Source organism: Dendrobium catenatum, unplaced genomic scaffold, assembly GCF_001605985.2.
Source record: "Dendrobium catenatum unplaced genomic scaffold, ASM160598v2 fragScaff_scaffold_33, whole genome shotgun sequence".
In the NCBI taxonomy this organism is placed as follows: Eukaryota; Viridiplantae; Streptophyta; class Magnoliopsida; order Asparagales; family Orchidaceae; genus Dendrobium; species Dendrobium catenatum.
This window is the reverse complement of record NW_021318495.1, coordinates 40,721-52,682: the sequence shown is the minus strand read 5'-3', so window position 1 is coordinate 52,682 and position 11,962 is coordinate 40,721. Positions and strand designations below refer to the sequence as shown.

The 11,962-nt window shown below is 33.3% G+C and overlaps 1 long non-coding RNA gene across 1 annotated transcript; it reads right to left on the bottom strand.

The window, feature by feature from the left end:
- Positions 1 to 964: 964 nt before the first annotated feature.
- On the bottom strand, positions 965 to 11,759 carry LOC114579253. The gene is made up of 3 exons (XR_003700162.1): positions 11,311 to 11,759; positions 1,726 to 2,718; positions 965 to 1,285 (listed from the first exon to the last, which is right to left on the bottom strand). It is a non-coding gene; the product is annotated as an uncharacterized LOC114579253 (long non-coding RNA).
- Between the last annotated feature and the right edge of the window lie 203 nt (positions 11,760 to 11,962).

Sequence of the window (11,962 nt, the reverse complement as noted above, 5' to 3'; positions counted from 1 at the left end):
TATATTGAATTTAGATTTGGATTTTTAATTTGAATTCTAAATGGAGTTAAATGAATTGAAAACCAAGATTGAATTCTTATTTACAATTTTGATCTTACATAAAAAAGAATGAGGTCAGCAGCCGAGTGCATGCCTAAAGGGACCCCTTTCTTAGTTCTTGGGCCAATGTAGCATAGGCATCTAGGCGATTCACATGGCTCCTTTCTTATATTTAGTAAAGCTTGTGATCATTTCTGAGGCTTTTGGGTTCTCGTGAATTGAGTGACAAATAATTATTTGAATTCAACAAAAGAGGTGGCCGCTCTGAGGGGCATATGAGACCATCTACACGCTAACTACTTAACTGTGGTGAACAAAAGTCAAAACTAAGAGCATCAACCACATCTAGTAAAGAGGTTATCAACTCAAAAGTCACCACACAATTAGTGAGGTTAACCTTGCCATTTGTGTGACTACAAGTGAATCATATTCAACTTAGGAGCAACCTCTCCTCAATAATTGCCCTAGAGAAGGTGTTAGTAAGTTCAAGCTCATCTCATTTGGTATATCTAACTTGGGGAATGTTTTCTTTGTCACTGTGTGCAAGTGTAATCAAGTATTGGGGTTAAGGTTAGTTTTCTCTATGGGCACCTACGATGAGCTCTTGAGTTAGATGATCCCTCAAGGGCACTGTCAACTCACACTCACTCTTGGAGGCCACCCAAAGCATCTTAGATTATCTTCATGATTCGCTCTATCATCTTATGCAGGTCATATATGCAATGAATTCAGCCTTCCCAATGTTTACTGAGGGCTATTATGAAAGTCACTCATTGGGTTGGGCCTTTCTTCTTATCATTGGCATAAATCTATACTCATTGTACCTAAGTGGATGTTGAATCTGAATTTACCCATTGATGATACCCAACTAGCATGTCCACCAAAAGAGTTAAAACCTATGTAAGAATTGAGAGTGCATGAGAGAAGCAAGTGATATATGCTATTAATGAAGAGCTTAAAGCCAGACAATATAAACAAAACTATATGAGAAGTTCGTTGAACAAGCACTCTCATATAGTTGAGCTAGGCGAACTTGAATGATCTAGGGAAGGGCAAGTGAGTGGGGTAACAAGAAGTGGTGATTCGATAAAGAATCTCTAATTCACCCTGTGTAAGGTGAGCTCCTCAATAGGTTTGGGTAAGTAAAGCTCATTGATTTCCTTAGATGAGTTCCTTTTAACGGTCCCATGCGAGTTTCTCCAAAGAAATCCTTCAGGGCAAGCATCCTCATCGAGTCGATAACTACCTATAAAACACATGTGAAAATACAGCCATCACTAAAAAAAACTATCAAAAGTTTCCATTTGGTTGCCAAATCAATTAAACTATAGCATGGGAAATTTGCTCCGCTACATCAATGTCTAAAATCATACTGTAAAAATTTTGATAGTGCAAATCATATAAAGATTATATTTATAAAAATTCAAAAGCTTCCCACGATGACAATTTTTTTTTTTGAAGAAAAAGTCAAAGCTTAATATATTAAAAGAAGAGGAAAAGAAACTACAAAGATGATTCCTCCTTCAATTTGTTAAAAAAAAGGAGGAGGAACCTTATTCAAAGACAACTCATCCCAACTAAAACTACTAAATAAAGCATAATTAGCACACATGTTTGCTAACTCATTGTTATCACGACTTATACAATTAAAAATGACAAAAATGAAATTTTGTAAAAAACCCATACCCTCATTCGTTTGAGCTTTTTGAAGATAAGAAATGGCATTTGAGTTGTCTCCTTCAATGATGATGCCTTTGTATTTGAACATCCAATCCTTTATCTCATCATTTAGAGAATGAATAGCTAATAGTTCTAGCTGAGCTATGTCCCAGTGAGTGCACGATCTATCATAAGTATAAAGAAATCTCCCTTTGCTGTCTCGGAAAACAGCTGCTATCCCTGCTTTGTTGGAAGAAAGTAGAGAAGCATCTACATTTACCTTTAGCCATTTGGGTGGTAGAGGATGCCAATTATTGGACAATATGATCCAAATAATCTAAAGAAAAAACATGATGGTTTGGCTTCCAACCTTAAAAAAAGAGTCAGAAATCCAGTCTCCCCAAATAAATTGAGAGAATCTCAACTGTGAGTACCAAACTACTAGCCCTAAGATGAAAGATAAAAAAAATGAAGCATCATAAATAATTGATCCTAAATGTCACTAGCAAAGTTTCTATCCGGTGCGTCTCTCCACCTCAATACCATCTCAATTTTACAACAGTTCCATTGGTGCTGCCCCCAGTTCTTGAGCTACACTTGGTTCTTCAGAAGAAGATTCTGTAGCAACAGAAGCAACAGCAGCCTGATCATCTTCCATAATGTCAAGGGACTGGATAACTTGCTAAATTTCCTGTTGATTAATGATATGAAATGGTTCCCCAACCCCAACAATAGCAACCGTGCAGATTGCACTTGTCAGCTTTTCACCTTGCACCGTCTCCTTGATAGAAAAGAGTCCATCTTTGATCAAATTCTTCACGGGAGTACTTATCGAATTTGTTAAATCTACGTTCCAAGTAGGTCTTTGTAGCTTGGAAGCGTGAACCAATCGCAAAAAGCTTGGTACTCAAAATAGTTTCCACTTCGGTAATTGTAATAGAGATGGGCTCCAGTTTCACCCAAGCTAGCAACAAGGAGTCCTACTCCGTAAGGCCTTTTCCATGAACGTTATGTGCAAACCTGCAAACAACCAATTTTTAACATTTATTACAATCACCTTAGCACCATCCTAAATCTTGTGTTCCACCCAAATTGAAAATTGTTATCCCAAAATGAAGCGTAAAAGAAGGTCAAGATTTGGGAGTTGATATTCGATTGGTACAGAACTCAACACCTAGTGGAGTTGCAAAATTGTTTCTATGTAGACATCCTGAGGAACCAGCTGATAAGCTCACTTCAATCAGGCTTAAACATGCCAATTTCAACATGACTATGATTTGGTTTTACCTAATCTTCCTGACTTAATATGTTAAAGACAATTTGATTGTTTGTTGTCTAAAGGCTCATCAGAGAGAGTATTAGCCCAAGTGTAGTTCATACACTCACATCAAAGAAAGATGGATCCTGATGGATACGATTAATAATAGAGCTAGAAAAAACATAATTATGTATAGATTTCCTAATCATTGCCAACATAATGTGCTTGAAGTGGTGATTGAATCATCATTTGTTTCAACTTTTGATTTAAAAATGGATACCAACATTTCATGATTATCCATGACGATGATGGAAAACTCATACTATGCAATTTAAACTTTTAAATGCACCCAACACATTCAGCGGAATCGAGGATCAAGTCGGAAAACTTTTGCTACTTATTTCTCTAGCATTCTCATTTGTGGTGCTATTATAGAATAGAGCACCTTGATCATCAACTGTGTTGGAAATATAAGGACTGAGGCTTATATTGATTTAGTGGTTATAATGTAGTAGGAATTTGGAACTCAGAGGAATTTTAAATACAATGAAAAGTAAATACATGCAATTTTTAAAAATGAATAAGTTGATTGGTTATATGTAAATCAAATGAAATGAATTTTGTTTATTTTATTTGTTATGATGCGTTTCAAATTTTCTCAAAATCAATTTGAATGTGGATTCATGTCGGGTAGGTCTACTATGGAAGTTATACATTTATTGAGAGGTCTGATGGAGAAATATAGAGAGAATAACTAGGAGTTACATATGATATTTATTGATTTAGAGAAAGCTTATGATAAAACTTTAAGAGAAATGCTATGGAGAGCTCTAGAAAATAAAGGATTTAATTATGTTTATATTCACATCATTAAGGATATGTATGCAAGAGCTGTTACTTCTGTTTATACAGAAGGTTGTTTGACCATGTATTTTCCTATTTCAGTTGGATTACATCATGGATCAGCTTTAAGCCCACTTTTTTGCTTTAATCATGGATGTTCTTACTACACATTTGCAAGAGGATGCAACTTGGTGTATGCTTTTTGTTAATGATATTTTTCTATTGATAAGACAAGAGAGGTAGTTGAAGGTAAATTAGAAGTATGGAGGTCAACCTTAGGGTCTAAATGTTTTTGTTTGATTATATCTAAAACCAAATACATGGAGTGTAATTTTAGTAGAAATAGATCTAGTGGGGGGAATATAACTTTTGGGGATCAAATCATTAATAAGAGTACATGCTTTAGATAACTCGAGTCTATTGTCCAGAGTGATGGTGAAATATATGGTGATATTATTAGTAGAATTCATGTTGGATGGTTGAGGTGGATGAATGCATCAAGCCTATTGTGTGGAAACAAAGTACCCCTCAAGCTTGAGGGAAAAATCTATAAGATGATGTGAGACCTACAATTCTTTATGACATAAAATGTTAGTCATTAAAGGAGAAGCATAAAATTAAGTTAAGTGTTACAGAGATGAGGATGCTTAGTGGATTAGTGGCTTTACTCTTATAGATATAATGCAAAATGAGCATATACGTGAAAAGGTTGGAGTATCTCCAATGGAAGATAAGATTAGAGAGAGTTGTCATAGATGATTTGATCACATAAAATGCCGGTCATTCGATGACCCGGATAGGAGAGTAGATATATTAAATTTGGCTTATGTTAAGAAAGGTAGAGGTAGACCTAAAAAGAAATTGTTAGAAAATATTAGAAATGACCATTTTTTTATTGATTTAAAGAGAATTTGATTATAAACATGACACAATAGAGAAAAAAGATTCATATAGCCTACCTCACGTAGTGGGATAAAGGCTTGATGTTCTTATTGTTGTTGTTGTTGTTGTTGTATCATGCATTTAAAATGCATGCATTTTAAAATATGATGTGCGGCAATGATGGAAAAAGGCAACGGTGGCAATAACAATAAGGCAACAGTTGGTGGTGGCGAGCAATCGATGGGTAGTGGCTGTGGGGTCTAGTCGGTGGTAGTATTAAGTGTAAATTTTGTATTATTTCTTACCTTTAAATTCAGTGAAAGTGTGGTGTTTTAGTTTATCTTATGTGGGAAATGTTCAGGAGAAGGAGAAAAAATTCACAAGTCTTGAACCAACGTCACAACGATCCAACTACCAGCATCACAGTGCTTTTAACGCCTCAGCGCCAGATCAGAAAATTGCAATGTCAGAGCCATGAGAAAAATAGCAAAAAAATAAGCACCCCAGTGGAGTCCAAGTTAGTGTTGTAGAGTCTAAAATATGTGTTGCAACACCTGAGTCTTAAGAATTTTAGTGCCAAAGCACCATACTTTATAACACCGCAGCACCGAATTTCACATTTGAGCGCTGCAGTGCTCAATTTTTGCAGCGTTGCAGCAAAGCGATTGACGAAAAATGGAGCTGTGCTAAATCAACCGAGCTACGCACCGGTTCAGCCAATAGACACACCAAGTCAACGCAGTTCCACAGTGGAGCAAGCCCAACAGTGCAAAAGAGCTAGTTCATCTTATAATATCACGGCACCACCATTTCAAGTGTCGCGGTGCCTGAGGCCATTTCTGCACTTACTATAAATAACTTTTTCAATTCTTTTGTTGATGAGTTATGTCACTTTCAGTAGATTTTCATTGCAGCTCTTTAGTGCCCCCTTAGAGTAAAGTCTAAGGGAAGCTAAAGAAGTGCAATATACTTTCATTAAAGATCTTAACCTCTCTTGTGTAAACAAGCATACCATTGGAGGAGGAAGGACTGTGGAGAAGCTCATTTATACTATCCTGGCGAATCTTTTCTGCATTGTTTCTACTGCATCTTTTCTTCTATGATTGAAATGAATGTGTTTGCTTTCTTTTTTATCTATGTCTGCCTAATTTCTGAATTTTGGGCCAATGATGTAAACACAATGCAAGTAGTAATGTAGACTCTTGTTCCTTGAATTAAATTATCGATGTTTTCAATATCTCTCGTTTTTTACTTTAATACATACAATGCCATGTGTATAGTTAATATCTAGTGGGATATATTGTAACAATGGAGGAATATTGAAATAAATAGGAGAATTAAAATGGAACGTTCAAATACCATAAGGTCTTAAACCTTCTAAGTTCTAATGAAGTTATTAAAATGGTAGAAAAGTCATAAGCCTCCCTTTTCACCCCTTGAAGCTTGACATAAATCTAAAGATGCATATGATTTGATCCACATCTACAACTAAAGGTCCCATTAGAAAAACTTTATTTTTATAGACATTAGTCTAGAATGTATTTTATATATTGGTATATCATTATCTTTTGCATTCTTTGTAATTGGCAGAGATTCAAAACCCTTGATTTTAGTTCAGTAGGATAAACCTTGCGTCTGTAGTAGATAGTACTAGTTTGATTGCAATCTAGCAAACACTTCCTCGTGGAACCGATACTCTCTCAATCACTTTATTACTTGATCGACATATATATATACTTATGTATCTAGTGGGAAATTTATATCAAAGAAAACCTAAGTATAAATTGACCTTAAGGCATATTTTATTTCATAAATGCAATCAACTATTCACGTAGCCGTACCCGTGCACCAAGCAGCTATTGGTGTAGAAAGTGACATGCTATATTCAAAAATTGCACAAATGTGGCAATTTTGGAATATGTCAAAAATAAACAAGAGGGCAAATTATTTAGCTTAAATCATTATTTATATATTTCACATAACTTTTTTAGTTTTATTATAATAAGTTATTCTTAATATATAAAACATTAATTACATTTTTTATCTTATACTATTTTATTATAAAGAATTTGTTCATAAACAAGAAGTATTTATCCATATTTGTTGTATTTTTTTATCAAAGTGTTCATGAACAAGTTTGGTTATAAGAAGAATAATTTTATGAGTTTGTTTGTTCGTGAACAGACTCATTTGGTAGATCGAAATCACTCCCTATATATTATGTTTGTCAACACCTCTAGGTGATTGTTTGTTAGTAGGCTATATAAGGCTCGTTTATTTAAAGTTTGATAAGTATAAACAAACCGAATATGAATCAAGCACAATTCAAACATGAACATCTATTCGCACTTCTCATCACATGATAATAAACTTTAATTTCCTTTTAATTCTCTCCCAAAAACATCAATAAATCATCTTAAACATAAAATAATTATGGAAAAACTCCCCAAACCTATAAAATTGTCATACTAATGAGTTCTTTTCTTAAAGTTTTGTAGTAGTTCAATTGGTTGCCAACAATGACGTGTCAACATATACTAGATCTCAGCTCAAATGTTAAGGACAAAATCAAGCATTATTTTGAACGTTTTGCTAAAATTTTATAGAAGAACCCAACAATTTAACATCTGTCGAATCTAATGCATTTTCTTTCAAACCTGTAGTGTTAATCAAATAAATTGTTTAAATCACCAAACAATATAATAAAGCATTAGAATTTTTGTTCGTTAAAAGTAGAGACATAAACATGTAGCAATCATTGTAATATGAATCATGACAAGCCATGTAATTTTCATATTAATATAGGTTAGGTTGAATATATATATATATATATATATATATATATATATCTTCTATAGGAGTATTTATATGATATTAACAGGTCATAGATATACCCAAATGATATAAAAAATAGGGTTTGCAACATATATAAGATTATGATCAAGTTACAATACTAAAAATAAAATGAATTTGCAATTAATATTATATTAGCTATCACTTAGGTTCATGCAAGTATCAAGAATACAAAATTAATTGAAAAGAAAAAACGCAACAATATCATCAAGCCTTTATCCTACTACGTGGGGTCGGTTACATGAATACTTTTTCTCGATTGTCTCTTGTTAAGAGTCAATTTCTCATTTAAATCTAATAAAAAATATCATTTTTAATATTTTCTAACCAAGTATTTTTAGGCCTACCTCTACCTCTCTTAACATAGGCTAAATCTAATATATCTACCCTCCTAACCGAGTCCTCGGATAGGCCAAAGTTTTATGTGACAAAACCATCTAAGATGATTCTCTATTCTTATCTACCACTGCAGCTACTCCAACTTTAACATGTATATACTCAGTTCACGTTATGTCTCTAAGAGTGAAACCACTCATCCACTTTAGTATCCTAATCTCTGCAACACTTAATTTTATGTTTCTCTTTTAATGGCCAACATTAAGTCCCATAAGGCATTGCAGGTCTTGCCACCATCTTATAGAATTTCCCTTAAGTTTGAGGGGAACTTTTAAATCACACAATAAACACGATGCATTCCTCTATTTAAACCATCCAACATAAATTCTACTAATAATATCCCTATCTATTTCACCATCACTTTGAACAATAACCCCGAGATATCTAAAACATGTATTCTTATTAATTACTTGATCACCCAAAGTCACAATCCCCCACTATATATATTTATTATTAAAATTGCACTTTATGTATTAGATCTACTCAAATGAAAATATTTAGGCTCTAATGTTGACCTCCTTAATACAAGTTTACTTTCAAATCACTCTCAAGTCTTATTAACAAAAAGAATATCATTAGCAAAAAACATACACTAGGGTACTTCCTTTTGCAAATGTCTAGTAAGAACATCAATTACTAAAGCAAACAGATATGGGCTTGAAGCTAAACCATGATTTAATTCAACTGAAATAGGAAAATACTTTTTCAAACCACCTTGTGTTTAAACACAAGTAACAACTTTTGCATACATAACCTTAATGACTTGAATATAAGCATTATTAACCCATTTCTATTTTAGAACTATCTACAGCACTTCTCTTGGAACATTATTTTAAGCTTTCTCTATATCAATAAAATATCATATGCAGATCCTCCTTATACTCTCTATACTTCTCAATTAAACCTCTTAATAAAGTTAAAGCTTCCATAGTAGATCTACCCAGCATGGGTGCAAATTGATTTTGAGAATCATCAATATCACTTGAAAAGAAAAAAGTAAAAACAATAATAATATCAAGCCTTTATCCCCCTATGTGGGATCAACTACATGAATCATTTTTATCTATTATGTCCTATTAAGACTCAAATTCTCATTTAAATCTAATAACATAAGATAATTTCTAATATTTTCTAACCAAGTCTTTTAGGTATACCTCTACCTTTCTTTGCATAAGCTAGATCTATTACATCTACCTCCTAACCAGATCATCAAAAGGCTGACATTTTCTGTAACCAAACCATCCAAGGCAACTCTCTCTAATCTTATAAGCCATTGGAGATACTCCAACCTTTTCACATATATACTCATTTAACATTCTGTTTACTCATCCACCAAAGCATTCTCATTTCTGCAATGCTTAACTAAATTTTATGCTTCTCTTTAAATGGACACCCTTCTGTACCATAAAACATTGCAGGTCTCACCACCATCTTATGAATTCCTCCACTTCAACCATCCAACCTGAATTTTACTAATAATATGCACATATATTTTACCATCACTTTGAACAATAGACACAAAAAAATCTAAAATGTATATTCTTATAAATGATAAGATCCCCCAACTAGATTTATCACAATTAAAATTACATTCCATATTAAGTTTAAAACAGTAATGAAAACCTTTAAACTCTAAGGTTGAGCTCCATAATTGAAATTTACATTCAACTCCCTCTCTAGTCTTATCAATAAGAAGAACATCCTCAGCAAAAAACATACACCGGGATACATCCACTTGCAAATGTCTAGTAAGAACATCCATGACAAAGGAAAAAATATATGGGCTTAAAATTGTTCCTTGGTGGAATCCAACTGACATAGGACACTCTTTCATCATAGACCTACCCAGCATGAATCTAAATTAATTTTAAGAAACATTAATATCACGTTGTAACTTATGCCCAATAATTCTATACCATAATTTTATAGTATGACACGTTAACTTAATTCCTCTATAATTCTCACTTTTGTGCATCACATTTATTCTTAAAAAAAGAAATCAACACACTCCACTCATTTGGCATCTTTTTAGTCTTCAAAAAAGCGGTAAAAAGTTTCATAAGCCAAGAAATTCCTTCATCTCCTAAGCTTTACATACCTCTCTTGGAATATCATCAGGTCCAACAGTTTTTCCACACTTCATTTTCTTTAAAGTCTCTCTAAAATCAATTTTACTAACATGCCGATAAAATAAAAAAACCATTATTTTCATTTAGGGTATTAAGGTCACTAAAGGCAATCGTATTATCACAATCTTCATTTAAAAGCTTACCAAAATATCACATCCACCTTTGTTGAAAATCTTCTTCTTATAAAAGCACTTCTTAATGTTCATCCTTAATGCATTTAACTTGAACTAAATCCTTTGTTCTCCTATCTCTTTGCATGGCTAACTTATACATATATTTTCACCCTTCTTAATATCTAATCTACTATATAAATAATAAGGAATACAAAAAAAATCAAACTAAAGCTCAGTGCATAGCTTTTCTACTGCATGGTTAAGCTACATTGTACAGAACAAGCAATTGTAGGGTGTATGGAAAATCGGGTGTCAGAAAAAAACCCATTGCGTGAAAGCTAAAAATATGTTTTTGTTTAGAATGGTGGTTTAGTTAACTTCCAGCAAAGCACTTCCATGGATTTCAGCTCTCTTTTTGAATTAATAAATTAACTAATTATTTTATGTATTATTATATTGATGACATTAGGATATTATATTATAATACTACTAAATTCATTATAAGATTAAATTCAATCATTTAATAAACTCAGCAATATCATGATTGTTCCTTTTTACTAAATAAATAGAACTCAGAACTTGCAGAAAATATTTTACAAAATTTCACCAACTTGTCAATCACTTTACTTGACAACACAACTCGTTATAGCATATCATAAAACAAGACAAAATTGTCAAAAGGAGCCCAAAGTCAAGTTATATATTACAATTTCATAGCAAAAAAAAAAAAAAAACTCTCTACGAAAGCACCCTAAATTTAATGGAAATAAAAGCATGTAAAAGCATGCAATATGATTAGAACTGTTTCTAAAGCTTATTGAAATGCATAACATATCAATTAAAACTAATATTTAATGTAAAACTTTCAAAATTGAAGATCCCTAATACTAAAATATTTGCTGGAATGTAATATCCATCAGGAAAGAGATCGAAATCCCTTGAGCAAAAAACATAGAATACAACAAGAGCATGGATATTGCTAAAAGATTTTAGCTTTTTTTTTTTCCTTTTTTTTGGTGGAGGTTTGCGAGAAAGCTTTCACAGGAATAATAAGTTCGTATCCATGCACAGCTTTTATACATACAAGAGGCAGTTACACCAGAATAGTTGTACAAGACAAAGAAAGAAGACAAATTACCTAGAACTAGCAATGACATATCTTTTTGAATGCTTAAAGAAGAGTTAGACGGAACTTTGTTGCATATTTCTTGAATTAGAAGAATGGGACAGCATCTGAAATTGGGTAGAAGTTATTTGGAGGACCAGGAAATGGACACCAGCCTTATGGAAGAAAGAACTTGTGGTCTGATCATTTGGAGATGGCATAGAAGCCCACAGGTAAGCTGCTGGAAGAAAACAACACCCTTCTTGGGTGTTGGACCGCACTTCATGACTGCTGGAAGGAGAAAGAAACGGCCACCTATAGGAGAGGCAAGGATAAGAGACGGGAAGAGAAAGGGCAGATAGCATCTTAGCGAGAGGAAGGGGCAGCGCTGGAGCTCTTACATCTTCCTGGGATGAAAAAATAGCAGGTGGAAGGAGATGGAGTCGGCCACCACTAAAAATAATCCAGGACACGGGAACAGAACAGCTCTAGCTATTCTTGCAAAACCTAAAATTTTTTTTGATCTTTGTTTGGGATGACTTTCTTACTACTTCATAAAATAGCTTTTTAGTACAAAAATTAAAAAAATTATACTAAAAAGCTTTTTTAAGAATCAGAAAGAAAGTTAGCCCAAACAAAGCCTTACTAAAATCTTCTATTTATATGCCCAGGACAAAAATAAGTG